The sequence below is a fragment of the Neomonachus schauinslandi genome, chromosome 1, assembly GCF_002201575.2.
Source record: "Neomonachus schauinslandi chromosome 1, ASM220157v2, whole genome shotgun sequence".
Taxonomy (NCBI): Eukaryota; Metazoa; Chordata; class Mammalia; order Carnivora; family Phocidae; genus Neomonachus; species Neomonachus schauinslandi.
Window position 1 is genome coordinate 115,009,616 of NC_058403.1, and position 15,508 is coordinate 115,025,123.

The 15,508-nt window shown below is 34.4% G+C and overlaps 1 pseudogene; it reads left to right on the plus strand.

Annotated features, from left to right (window-relative positions):
- Positions 1-7,968: 7,968 nt before the first annotated feature.
- LOC110570684 lies at positions 7,969-8,480 on the plus strand (annotated as a pseudogene).
- Positions 8,481-15,508: the final 7,028 nt, after the last annotated feature.

Sequence of the window (15,508 nt, forward strand, 5' to 3'; positions counted from 1 at the left end):
TATTTATTTATTTTTAAAGATATTATTTATTTATTTGAGAGGAAGAGAGTGAAAGGGAGAGAGAGAGAATGAGCAGGGGAGAGGGGCAGAGGGAGAAGCAGACTCCTTGCTGAGCAGGGAGCCTGATGCAGGGCTTGATGCCCAGACCCTGGGATCACTACCTTAGCCAAAGGCAAATGCTTAACCAACAGAGCCACCCAGGTGCCCCTAAATGAAACTATTTTATATCAGTGAAAGGTGTCTACGTTGGAAGAAGTGGCATCAATGAAGATGTCTCCTGATCTGTGAGTTAAAATTATTTTGTATAATACCTAGATGTATTTAAAGGCCATTAAGACATTAAATACATAATGTAGTTAGAATGACTTTCTAGTTTCTACTGTGTTTGTAAAAGCTTGAGATTTCATTTTGCATTCTAGTTGAAAATTAATACATTTGATAAATCTTTCCCAGTGTTATTTTGAGCTTATTTAACTAGAAAATACTAAAAATAATAATTCAAAATATGACCCTAACAATTCTTTATTAGTTTCTATGACTTCTATTTGCTGAAATTACAAACTCAAAATCTTAGTAGCTTGTAGGAAACAACAGACATTAATACTTCATTTATTCTGTACACATATCCATCACTGATTAAGTTCCCTGTTATGCTTTTCTTTACTCTAAGACCCAGGTTGAGAGAGCAGACATAATCACTAATGTTGCTGGTTGCAAGAACAGAGAAAAAGAACACCCCAGATACTCTTCACACCAGCAATTAATGCACTTGTCTCAAGGCCCAAATCAACCACAAAGGAGTCAAGAGGTGAACGATTTAACACGTCTCAGGAGCAGAGAACAAATATTTGGTGAAATTCAATAATAACTACCACAAATAGCTGGGGCAAACATCATAATGGCTTCGTGGGAGAATTGTGATTTAGTAACAGGAAGGAATCTGAACACAGACTTCTTTTCTGTAAGTCCTGCTTTCTGAAGTTTAGACTTGACAGAAATGGGTTTCACTGCAAAAAGCCCATTTTATATGATGCTATAGGATATCAAGGAGAGTTTATGTGAAAAGTGTAGATGATTGATAACTTTTGAGGTAGGAAGATGTGAATTAAATGGATCGAGTTTTAAACTAATAAAGAGCCATTTCAATGTCTGTTAATTGCTTATTTCAGTTCATATGTGAACACAAATGAAGATGATACCCTTCACATTCTGAAATGGTCACTGTCCTTTTTTATATAATTAATATCCTTTTTTATGGAGGAAAGAAAGAAATGAGATGAAGATGTAAATAATACCATATAGGCAACAGTGCTCAAGACAGAATATGTATGGTTTTAATGTTTTTTTTAAAAGACGAACATGCTAATCATTATGATAAACAAAATTACTATCTTTTTATCTTACCCTTATGAATTCCTCTCTAGATTTCAAAGTCATAAAAGTCTTTACTGCAGGAAATATTTCCTAGTTCTAAAAACACATCCTGCCATCTAAAAATTCCTAAATATTCATTTCTCTGAATTACACTGTTTTGAATTCAACATATTGTCTAAAATTATTTTCAATATGTTTTCCCTTCATAAACCTGTTACAGACTTTTCTTTTTCACTATGAGTATATAATTAAGCTTTACTTAATCTTTCTATACAATTGTAACTTAATAATTTGATTTCAAAAGCAGAGCTGATCTCTCATACCATTACAAAAACCTAAGAAATATGTTGTTGGAAACAACTGTGCCATTTTAATCACTTCAACCCTTCAGGGCAGACTTTGTCTTCTGGTTGACTTAATTCTAAACCTGGACTAAGTTAGCAAGAATGACAAACACAGTGCAAAATACATATAGAAGCCACAGTCCATGCCTGACACTTATGCTCGGAGTGAATAAAGGGAGAATATATTAGAGCAATAATGAAAATGCAGCTGTTCTCTATTTTTCCTATGTTTTTACCCTCAAAACTGTTTTTAATGTAATGCTTCTCTATTTTGGAATGGAAGCACTCTTTTCAGTAGCTTGCTATTTTTCCCCTAGAAGGGAAGTATAATAGATATAATCAAGATGATGGAGGGGTTATAATAGAAGGGGGGAAAGTGATGAGATAAGAGATTGCAAAGTGGATGAAATTTTTCAAATGCTGCAATTTCTTTTTAAATGGTACAGAGAGAAAAAAAAATTAAGACCAATGTTTTAAAATTGATTTGAAGGTTTAAAGATACCGGAACAGTACTGAAACTTGTGTTAGCATTATTCTAAATACACACTCTAAACCCAGCAGTGTGTTCCTGCTGGGAGAATCCCTGCTTTAGAGATTTACTAGAGATAGAAAGAATAATATGAACCATTTCAGAATTAATTGAAAATAATGACTAAAGACAAAGGAATTATTTTAGAAGCTAGAAAATCATATTATTTATATATTTCCTCAGCAATTTAAAACATTACATGAATATGTACATTATTATGCAATTAAAAGGGTGTGGCAACAAGAACAAAAAGTCATTCATTGTCCTCATCTTTAACAGTGACTCAAGTTAACTCTAGGTAAAACTTGGTAGATATGGATACATTTTGATGTCTTAGATTAATGTACTTTAGTTTACCTTAATTTATATTTTAAGCTGAAAATAAATAGTTCAGGATTAAAAAATATTGTCTGCAGGAATTTTAATCTTATATCATGATTTTCCTTTGATCACAAAAATATTTGTGAAAATTAAAAATAGAGTAACAGGTAAGAAGACAGTGGTTATCAAAAGTTAATTAAAATTTTTTTTATTATGTTAATCACCATACATTACATCATTAGTTTTTGATGTAGTGTTCCATTAAAATTTTTAAAAAATTTTAATGCATAGCCTCCTCCTCCTGGAAATATTTACTGAGATTATCATATTCACTAATACACTTGATTTTGCTTTCCAATTTTATGATATTACATTGTTTCAACCACTTAAATTTATAGATTGGCATAAAAATAAATTCAGTTATATTTAACATGGAATTTTTTGCTGATTTTTATACTGTCATTCAATAATTTTTATCTAAAATATCAATTTCTTAAAATAGTACTTTAGTGATTTTTACTTATGCAAATGGCTTGCAGTAGATATTAGGTTATATGCAATAAGACATAAAAATCAAACTAAAGTATTCTGTGACCCACTTTTTGTATTATTTTTGGACCAATTTTCATTTTAAAAACAAAAAGACTGAATCATGGGGATGAATATTTTTACCTAAAAGAATAAAATTATTGATCAGTATTACTTAGGGATTAGGAAGAAAAAGCACACAACTATTTATGTTTGGTAATCGTCTCAATTTTAACCATCTTTCATAAGAATTAAGTATTCAGCAGAAGAAATTTCAATTTTTGTATTTTTGTTTTATATTATAGTTAATTTTGAAAAAGAAAAAAATAGTTAAGAATTTAAAAATATGCTTTTCCCCAACCACTTCTTTCGTTTCAAGCTCTGTTTTATAATTTATTTCTTCTTAAAAGTTTTATTGATATATAATTCCCATACCATAAAATTCACTCACTCCAAGTATACAATTCAGTGTTTTTAAAATATATTCACAGCTGTGCAACCACTACCATAATCTAATTTTAGAACATCTACACACTCTACCAATAAGGACACTGTTCCCACTAACAATCGCTCCCCATTCTTCCTTCCCTGAAGCCCTAAGCAACCACTCACCTACTTTCTGTCACCATAAAGGTACCTAAACATTTCTTATTTAATAGAATCATATAATATATGGTCTTTTGTGACTGGCTCCTTTCAATTAGCATAAGGTTTTCAAACTGCATTCACGGTGTAGCATGTATCAATCCTTCATTTCTTTTTATTTTTGAACAATATTCCACTTAAGGGATAAGCCACATGTTGTGGTTTCATTGATTCATGGATATTTATTTCTACATTTTGGCTAGTATGAAGAATGCTGCTATAAATATTTGTGTAGAAGTTTTTGTGTGGATGTATGTTTTCATTTCTCTTGGGTATATACCCATGGGAAGGAATGCCTAAGTAACATGGCAACTATTAACATTTTGAGGAACCACAAAATAGCTTTTCCTAATTGCTGTACCATTATGTGTTACCACAAGCAATTTATGAGGGCTCTGATATTCCAATATCTTTCAACACTTTGTTGCTATTTTATTAAAGTTATTTTAGGGTGTGTGAAGTCGTATCTTATGGTGTTTTTTTTAATATTTTATTTATTTGAGAGAGAGAGAATGAGAGAGAGCAAGTACATGAGGGGGGAGGGTCAGAGGGAGAAGCAGACTCCCCGCCGAGCAGGGAGCCCGATGCGGGACTCGATTCCGGGACTCCAGGATCACGACCTGAACCGAAGGCAGTGGCTTAACCAACTGAGCCACCCAGGCGCCCCTCTTATTGTGTTTTTAAAAAATATTTTATTTATTTATTTGAGAGAGAGACAGAGATAGCAACAGAGAGCACAAGTGCGCTGAGCAGGGAGCCTGACATGGGGCTCAATCCCAGGACTGGAGATCATGACCTGAGCCGAAGGCAGACACTTAACTGGCAAGTGGTGTCTTTGCCAATTGGTGTCTTTGGCAAGACACCACCCAGGTGTCCCTCTCATTGTGGTTTTAATTTTATTTCCTTAATAACTAATGATGTTGGGTATCTTTTTTACCTAAATATTGGCCATTTATATGATAATGGTTGAATTTGAAAAAGACCTTGATGAAAACCCCTGGAGTCAGGAGCTAGGGTACAGACTAATTTCACAATATTCTATAAGCTGACCTTTGGCAAGACCCTTAACTGTCAGCACTTAGGTATGATAATTTTAAAATTGTGTTAATATTTGCATCTGTTTTATGGGATTATTATGTGGATTAAGTAGGGTAATGTGAGCATTTTGGATATTACCTGGTATCTAGCATATTTTCAATAAATGTTAATTTTTATAGCCATCCTCACTGTCATTATCAATATCAAGTCATCAACGTTATTCTCCTAAAACATATTCAAATGAAATCATGAAAAAAATCTGAGTTAGACGGACTTTTTGTAAGAAAATTTCAGAATCCGAACATTTCTAAAACAGAAGACAGAATTATTTTATATTCAAAACTATTATTTAAATTACTAGTAAACATCTATTAGTACCTTTTAAATCTGCACATCAAAAATAATACTACACATATACATACACATTTTAGTATAATGATTAATTTTTAAAAAATTAATGTAAATTATGGCAGTTCAAACAGAAAGCAAAGATATTTAAAATTTTTTATTTACTAAGGCTTACCCTATTTTAGATTAAAAGGATAAAGAAATATTAATCTTGCTACTATAATTTTCAGTTAATTGCTTCTCTTATACTATGAGCCAAGATCTACAGAACTCAAACAAGGGATTTTTGACATGACTTTACATGTACTAAATCAACTATGGTATGTGTGATATGTTGGTGACATGCCAAATGATTCTCTTGTTACTTGACCTCACATTTATAAGAGAATCATTATCTTCCCTCATTCACAATACGTTAAAAATAATTTTTTAACAAATCAAATGAAAATTTAGAGTGGAACTGTTCTAATTTTACAGATGAGTAAACTGTAGCCTAGGAGGTGAAGGGAATGGGTTGAATTAATATTGGCATAACACATGCACATGATTTAACTCTAGACACAGCACACAACCCTGGAATAGGGCTTTCTCAAGAGGTAGAAGAAACTGGACATTGAACAATTGCATTTGGTTGGACTCAGGCATGATCAGCATTAATTATCTGATTCTACAGAGAGGATACCTCTATAGAGAAAGTATGCATTTTTTTGGAATGGTTTTATCCAAATATGTAGACAGTTATGTCAAATGATACTTGTATTTGTAGTTTTCCATTGTAACCCAGTTAAAAGACTTCACAAATAAAGTGAACCAAAAATTGAAGCATCTTTCAAATATATAAACAATCTGAAATATATAAGATGATTTACCAAGAAATTGACTGATTAAAGAATCTCTCAAAGATATAAATGGTCTAAATTATATGGGGAAGATAAATTGCCAAAAGTGACCGATCAGAAGGAAAAACCATCAATGAGAATACAAACCAGTTTTTTTACATATCATCTACCAACAGATTATGTCTCTGGTAAAATCTCTGCAAGCACTGTGACTAAGTATAATTAATAAATCTATGTTGTTGAATCATGTAATGAAGGTGATTTAGCAAATTTGTAGATGGAAGGAAAACGAAATTTACTGTTTCTACCCACAGGTAAGAGTCTGTGATACTTTAATAGCTTCATGTTTATAGTCGAGTCCGGAATATCTCAAAAAAAATTAATTACATCTATATGCTCTGCCAGAGGCATCATGTGTCTGCAGAGGCTGATTTGCTTTGCAGTGTTTGCAACACACAAACTCTACCAATAAAATTTACACTACTGGAATTTTGGTATAAAGCCCAATAAATATTTTATTTTATTTTTTTTAAAGATTTTATTTATTCATTCGAGACACAGAGATACAGAAAGAGAGAGCACAAGCAAGGGGAGTGGCAGAGGGAGAAGCAGGCTCCCCGCTGAGCCAGGAGTCCAATGTGGGGCTCGATCCGAGGACCCTGGGATCATGACCCGAGCCAAAGGCAGATGCTCAACCATCTGAGCCACCCAGGCGCCCTAGCCCAATAAATATTTTAATACTTAATTCTACCACTTGTTATTTTCATGAAACTAATAACCATCTGTTCCCCATCTGTCAAAAAAGCATGAAAATAAGATAACTGCTATCAATATAATTCATGATTCAAAGAGGAGGTATTTATTATTTGAACATAAATCATAACTGCTTCCTCCTGCTGGACTAGCATCACCCAACACCCTCTTCTAAAGCAAATTGAGGGAAAAAAAAAAAAACACTTCAGATTTCTTAGTATCAATAACAGTGCACAGGGCATTAAATTCAAAAAGTCAGTATACTAGGAAATAGGAACAGTGGGCTCCCCAAATTAGTTCTTCCCAAAAAATATTGGTGCCTTTGAACAGGTCACTTTATCCTTCAGAAAAAGATTAGATTAAACTGATTAGCTTATGGACAGGTAATAGAAGGAAGTCTATAGTTATCCCAGTAAAATGTAAGTTAATCATTAGAAAGCATCATTAGGAAAATCTGTTCTGTTTCCTGCTGTATATCAAGCAGGCATGTTGGTAAAGTCAGGAGTAAATCACCCAAATAAAGAGCTGCTGCTCCCTGAAATGTTCCTATACACTTGACAAGGCCACCTAAACAAGAAGTTGATTGCCTCAATGCCACTTGTCCCCATTAAATATAATTCAGTGATTCCATCCAGTGAGGGTATAATACCTTATCTAAGATTTGGGCTTCCTACCTGCAAAGGGTACACACTCAGGCTCTGGACTTTCTAAAGTAACTACCCCACAAAAGAAGACTTATTTTCTAGATACCTTTATGCAGAATAAAGATTTTCATAATTAAACAAGAAAGTGTGTGTGTGTCGGTGTGTTAATGTGTTTATAGCAGTGACTGTACAGGGAGAAGTGGGACATAGGTCTGGTCAGCAGAGAGGAAAGCCAATTTCTGTTGCCTGTCCTGTTAGGCTGCAAGGCTAAAGCTAAGCGCAGAGGTTAGAAGGTAGATTACCCTATGGATGGAGTTTGCCACTACTTGCTAGGGAGAGTTAGACACAAAAATGGCATGATGTAAAGAATATGACATTGAAAATCAAATATATTTCTCTTTTTAAGCATTCTTATCAAGGGCTAAGCTACTTCCTAGATGTATAAAGAAGCATGATTCATTTTTCATTTATAAAGTTATCCATTCAGTGAGAAAAAGAAGCTTTCTGTTCATTTAAAAGTGCTCTTATGGCTTCCCCAAGAGGGCGGCCATGAGGACGTTTGTGGCTTAGAAGTGGCCACAGGGAACAGGCAGCAGCTCCACCTAGGGATTCCTGAGGCCGTATTTGTGGAAGATGTAGATTCCTTCATGAAACAGCCTGGGAATGAGACTGCAGATACAGTACTAAAGAAGCTGGATGAACAGTACCAGAAGTGTAAGTTTTTGGAACTCAACCTTGCTCAAAAGAAAAGGCGGCTAAAAGGTCAGATTCCTGAAATTAAGCAAACTTTAGAAACTCTAGAATACATGCAGAAGAAAAAAGAGTCCACCAGTTCACTAGAGACTAGATTCTTACCAGCAGATAACCTGTATTGCAAAGCCTCAGTTCCTCCTACTGATAAAGTGTCTGTGGTTGGGGGCTAATGTAATGCTTGAATATGATATTGATGAAGCTCAGGCATTGTTGGAAAGGAATTTATCGACTGCCATGAAGAATCTTGATTCTCCTGAGGAAGATCTTGATTTTCTTCGAGATCAATTTACTACCACAGAAGTCAATATGGCCGGGGTTTATAATTGGCATGTAAAAAGATGATTCTACCAAGAACAAAGCATAATGCTGGCAATTAAAAATGTGGTTCAGTTTTCCAAACATGTTATTTTAAATACCCCAAAGTTTATCCCTAAAGGTTGACATGACTTTGATTTTTTAACAGCAAAAATGATAATTAAAACTTAAAAAGAGATAAACGTCATTTTATTATAAAAACAAAATTGGTTTCAAATATTTTATGAAATCAGCAACACTTTAATTTTTTATTTCCAACAAAGTAAATGCTACTTTCATCATTTTTTTTTTTTTTTTTTTTGGTTTGTCACTAAAAAAATAGTCTTAGCTGAAATGGCTGAGGCATGCTATGGAAGCTGAATTCTGGACACTTTTCTTTATTAGCTGTTACTCTCACTTGATGTGGTTAAACCAGTGTAGAGGTAGGAAAAACAGTTAGTTTAAATATTTCCAAACTTGTTTTCTTTAGTACATGTAGGGCTTTATGGCTCTCTGTTGCTGTTATTTGTCTTATATAAGTGGATTTTCATGAATTACTGCTTAGCCAATAACTATTATAATATTATGTACATTTCAAGAAATGGTAATTTGCCTTCCTAAACAGTTAGAGGGCTATTGAGACAATGCTTTTTCTTACCCCATAGAAATACACAGTGTCTTTGCAATGTCAGCATACGAGAGATCTTGGCCAACATGAAATAACAAAATTCTTTAGCCACTCAAAACTCTTGGCTAAGGCAATTTTGTATTTCTTAACAGTTCTCCAAAGCAGCTGAACAAGAATATTAAGATAAATATAAATCTTTAGTGGTTGAAAGATTTGTGGGCTTTTTTATTCATGATAAAACCTCATAGGAAGAGTAGAAAAATCCCTGTGGAAAGCCATTGGTCTAGTGGCTAGCACTAGGTGATACAGATTCTGATAAAAAATGTATTATTCCATCTCCATGTAGTACAACATACACTCGTACAATGTTTTGTACTTCTATTTCATGATATAAAACATTAAAATTAAAAAAATAAAATGAAAGTGTTGTTATATTAAAGATAGAGATCACAGAACACCGTATCTTGTGAGATCAGGAAAATTTTTCTAGGGTGATACCCTTCTGTGCTGAATCTTGAAGTGTGAGTAGGCACCAGCCAGGTGGAAAAGGAGAGTTGGGACATTATGTCTCAATAACATCTCAGAAGATAAATCAGAAGGGAGTGATTCAGAAATATGAGCATCGATTGATTGTTCAGTAGAGAATGCTCTTGGGATCCTAAGGGAGAGTGGTGTGGATAGTATGGTTAAGCAAAACATACCATGCGTTTGAGTTTGAAATTAATCTTTTTAATCTAATCTTTTATTAAAAGTGAGTTGTCATCTTGGTTTGGTGAGTATAGTTCATTAATATGACCATATTGTTTTTTTGATAATTTAGGGAGTGGTGCAGTTTATGGAATATTTTATGTGCTGAATGAAGGTGCTTGAATTAGATGATCTAGAACTAGGAAGTTCTTCATCAGTTCTCCTCAGTGGGAAAGCAGAAATGCAACAGGGAGCGCTACTGCCCAGAGTGATTCAATTTGAACAGAAGAAGAAGAAAGAAAGAAAAGAAAGAAAAGAAAGCAAAGCAAAGAAAGAAAGAAAAAAGAAAGAAAGAAAACTTTGCTTCCTATCCTACAATAGTACCCCTGTCAGTTTGCCACATTTCACAGTTAAGGACTGGCTTTGGGTTAAATGTTGTATTTTCAGATATGATGCATGATGCAGATATTTATATAGAAGTTAACATATCAGCACACTTAACCCCTTAGCATGGTCTGGTAGTTCATTCTCAAATCAGGGAAAGCTTCTCTGACTCCAAATCCTGTGTAGAGAGAGCATATGACTAATAAGAACTTTGAATAATCAGGACCTTTTAATTTCTAATTTTCTCTGATAAGTTAATTTTATGACATATTTGGAAGATGAAAAGACATGGAAGGTTTTTCATATTCTTTCTTTGAAATAAAGGTCACCAAAAAGAATACCAGTGGGCATATTCATTTTTCATTTCAAGTTTTGAGATGATAACCTTCACAATTATGAATATGACCAACTGAATAATTTTTCATAAAAGCATTCATACTGAGAAATGTGCAGACAGGATTAGATACAGGCTTCTCTTGACAAGAATAATACATTTTCTAATATGGAGAGAGAGTGAAGAGAAGAAGAAATCTAGCAAAGTAGTAGTTAGAGCAATGTAAATGTTAATGAGAAAAAAATCCATGAATATTTTAAGGAAGAAAAATAAAGAAATGGCATTGATTTTACAAATAAAGAAGTCAAGCTACTGTGATGCTATTCATGCAAGTTAAACAGTTTTATTAATGAGAATTGGATTTTTTGTTCTTTTTAAATGGAAATCCTGGGAATTTAGCTTATTGCTAATTGTGGTTGTAATAACAAGTTAATATTCATTTAAAAACATGTTTAAATTAATGTCTGTCATTTTATGAAACTCATAGTGCATTCATTAGTATAGTAATGTTAAGAGAATATAGAAACTAGGTATTTTACTCATCAATTCTGAAAAAAAGTATAAGAATAGTTCATGATGTTTACATATGATAATTTTAGCTGCTGAGGGGATAAGAATTATTTTATACAATTTTACATGTCTGGAGAGATAAACAGAAAGGAGACACATATCCATATTGTTAGGATTTGGGGGAAAGGACACTGCAGAGCATTAAAAAAATGAAATAGTTCTTGAAATAGCTCTTATGTTAATATAATTAAGGAGAGATTTTAGATATTAAAATCAGTATTAAGAAACTGTGAAAAAATATGTAAGAAAAATTAGAGGTAATGTTACAACTTATGAAGTGCCCAGAATAAATATCACTTCTAAAGTCTACTATTCACATTGATTTATAACCCATTACTATTTTAAAATAACATGGTGAGAAAATGTGGGATTAATGATAAGTTTAAATCATAGTATAAGTTAAGGTCATTATTGGGGGAAAATTATGCTTCTCAAGCTTGTAGAATTTTTGCTTCTCAGACTATACTATAGGCTTGCCTACATACATAAAAATATTTGAAAGTTATTCTCTATGTCACAATTTTTTTAAGGAAGAATAATGAATTTTACTCTGCAAAATCTGGAATGCTATTGAATATATCTAAAAGAACTCACTATATGTGAATAAGAATTGAAGGACAAGACCTCATTTATTTAAATGTCTGTGTAAAATGTTCATTTCAGGCCACACATGTAGATGGCTTAGGGAGATTAAAATAGACTCTACTGAATTAATCCTCTGCTTCAGAAAAGATTTTGTTGGGGTGCCTGGATGGCTCAGTCAGTTAATCATCTGACTCCTGATTACAGCTTAGGTCATGGTCTAAGGGTTGCGGGATGGAACCCCATGCCACGCTCTGTGCTCAGCACGGAGTCTGCTTGTCTCTCTCCATCTGCTCCCCCCACCCACTCTCTCTCCCTAATAAAAACATAAAATCTTAAAAAAAAAAAAGAAGGATTTTGTGACGATCTCTATACTGCATTTCTGCAAATAGATATTTAAATAGTATAATAAGTGAATGAAGCTTTTAAAGCAACTTAATGATAGTAGTCACTGAAGACCATGAGTGTTGTTATACTATTACATCAAAGGTATATATTTCTTTTAGAAACTTTGTGATATAGTGAGGAAGAGAAAAATTGCCCAATTGAGTTTGAATTGGTTTGCCAGTGTTTAAAAAACAAAGACAAATTTTACTTTACTGGATAAGAAAAGTTCATAGTGACAGCTTCTATTTATCCATTAGTATGTATTTTATGGATTTCTACTGTGTCAGACATCCTTAAAATCCAGTACTCTTAATTCATCTTTACAGTGTTTTACTGTATGGTCTCTACAGAAAGACATGTCATTCCTCACTCTGAACCTCAGAAAGGAGGCCAACAACATTGGGCAGTTATTTCATTTCCTGTAGACGTTCTGAAAGGATGGGCTTCTATCAGGACCAGAGTGAGGATATTTCCTTTGGGACCCCAAATAAAAGATCCTATTATTTGAAAGCACTGAGAATGGCTGCTCTCCTCATCCTACCCTATTTTTTTTCTTTTAAAATTGTTATGTCTTTGCTTTATTGCTCTGCTAAAACATGCAAAGCATAATGACATTTGAATACTTTAATTCTCAAAAATGCATTGAGTGCGGGTGCCTGGGTGGCTCAGTCGTTAAGCGTCTGCCTTCAGCTCAGGTCATGGTCCCGGGGTCCTGGGATCGAATCACACTTCGGGTTCCCAGCTCTGCGGCAAACCTGCTTCTCCTTCTCCCACTCCCCCTGCTTGTGTCCCCTCTCTCGCTGTGTCTCTCTCTGTCGAATAAATGAATAAAATCTTTAAAAAAAAATGCATTGAGTGGACCTTTCCAGAACTTTCTTGGAACTAATTAATATGCAAGTTTTGATTTCAGTGTTTTCTAAAAAAAAAAAAAAAATTTTAAATAGCCAAAATTAAATTAATCATCAATAAAAATACTAATTGTAGACATAGCCAAACATGCATTCTGAGCTTAGCTTGCTTTTACAGATGGCCATTATAGCAAATGGACTTCTGTTTCCATAAATGTGAGTTATTAAATGTTTTTATGAGTATTCCCTGACACTTCCAATCAGTCTCTTCTGTCAGCATAAAAATCAACACTACTTTTGAGCTTTAAATATTGTTTTCACTCCAATGAGAAGTATGCTGATATCCAAATATATATATATATATATTTTAATTTTATTATGTTAGTCACCATACAATACATCATTAGTTTTTGATGTAGTGATCCATGATCCATTGTTTTTGTATAACACCCAGTGCTCCATGCAGTACGTGCCCTCCTTAATACCCATCACCGGGCTAACCAATCCCCCCTCCCCCCTCCCCTCTAAAACCCTGTTTGTTTCTCAGGTCCATAGTCTCTCAGGGTTCATCTCTCCCTCCAATTCCCCCCCCATTTTTCCCTTCCTTCTCCTAATGTCCTCCATGTTATTCCTTATGTTCCACAAATAAGTGAAACCATATGATAATTGACTTTCTCTGCTTGACTTATTTCACTTAGCATAATCTCCTCCAGTCCCATCCATGTTGATGTAAAAGTTGGGTATTCATCTTTTCTGATGGCTGAGTAATATTCCTTTGTATATATGGACCACATCTTCTTTATCCATTCATCTGTTGAAGGGCATCTCGGCTCTTTCCACAGGTTGGCTATTGCGGACATTGCTGCTATGAACATTGGGGTGCATATGGCCCTTTTCACTACATCTGTGTCTTTAGGGTAAATACCCAGTACCGCAATTGCTGGGTCATAGGGTAGCTCTATTTTCAAATTTTTGAGTACCCTCCACACTGTTTTCCAAAGTGGCTGTACCCACTTGCATTCCCACCAACAGTGGAAGAGGGTTCCCCTTTCTCCACAACCTCTCCAACATTTGTTGTTTATTTCCCTGTCCGTTTTGGCCATTCTAACTGGTGTAAGGTGGTATCTCAGTGTGGTTTTGATTTGGATTTCCCTGATGGCTAATGATGATGAACATTTTTTCATGTGTCTGTTAGCCATTTGTATGTCTTCTTCAGAGAAGTGTCTGTTCATCTCTTCTGCCCATTTTTTGACTTGATTATTTGTTTTTTGGGTGTTGAGTTTGAGAAGTTCTTTATAGATTTTGGATACCAGCCCTTTATCTGTAGTGTCATTTGCAAATAACTTCTCCCATTCTGTGGGATGCCTCTTTGTTTGTTGACTGTTTCCTTTGCTGTGCAGAAGCTTTTTATCTTGAAGTCCCATATGTTATTTTTGCTTTTGTTTCACTAGCTTTTGGAGATGTATCTTGAAAGAAGTTGTCATGGGCGATGTCAAAGAGGTTACTGCCTATGTTCTCCTCTAGGATTTTGATGGATTCCTGTCTCACATTGAGGTCTTTCATCCACTTTGAGTTTATCTTTGTGAATGGTGTTAGAGAAGGATCGAGTTTCATTCTTCTGCATGTGGCTGTCCAATTTTCCCAGCACCATTTATTGAAGAGACTGTCTTTTTTCCATTGCATGTTTTTTCCTGCTTTGTCAAAGATTAGTTGACCATAGAGTTGAGGGTCCATATCTGGGTTCTCTATTCTGTTCCATTGGTCTGTATGTCTGTTTTTGTGCCAGTACCATGCTGTCTTGGTGATCACTGATTTATGATGTAGCTTGAAATCAGGCAACGTGATGCCCCCAGCTTTGTTTTTCTTTTTCAACATCTCCTTGGCGATTCGGGGTCTTTTCTGATTCCATACAAATTTTAGGATTGTTTGTTCCAGCACTTTGAAAAATGTCATTGGAATTTTGATCGGGATGGCATTGAAGGTATAGATTGCTCTGGGTAGCATAGACATTTTAACAATGTTTATTCTTCAGATCCATGAGCATGGAATATTTTTCCATCTTTTTGTGTCTTCTTCAATTTCTCTCATGAGTGTTCTGTAGTTCCTAGAGTATAGATCCTTTACCTCTTTGGTTAGGTTTATTCCGAGGTATCTTATGGTTTTTGGTGCTATTGTAAATGGAATCGTTTCTCTAATTTCTCTTTCTACAGTTGTGTTGTTAGTGTATAAGAAAGCAACTGATTTCTGTGCATTGATTTTGTATCCTGCCACATTACTGAATTGCTGGATGAGTTCTAGTAATTTGGGGGTGGAGTCTTTTGGGTTTTCCACATCAAGTATCATGTCGTCTGCGAAAAGAGAGAGTTTGACTTCTTCTTTGCCAATTTGAATACCTTTTATTTCTTTTTGTTGTCTGATTGCTGTTGCTAGGACTTCTAGGACTATGTTGAACAACAGTGGTGAGAGTGGGCACCCTTGACGTGTTCCTGATCTTAAGGGAAAGGCTCTCAGCTTTTCCCCATTGAGGATGATATTCGCTGTGGGTTTTTCACAGATGGATTTTTATGAGCTTGAGGAATGTTCCCTCTATCCCTATACTCTGGAGAGTTTTAATCAGGAAAGGATGTTGTCTTTTGTCAAATGCTTTTTCTGCATCAATTGAGAGGACCATATGGTTC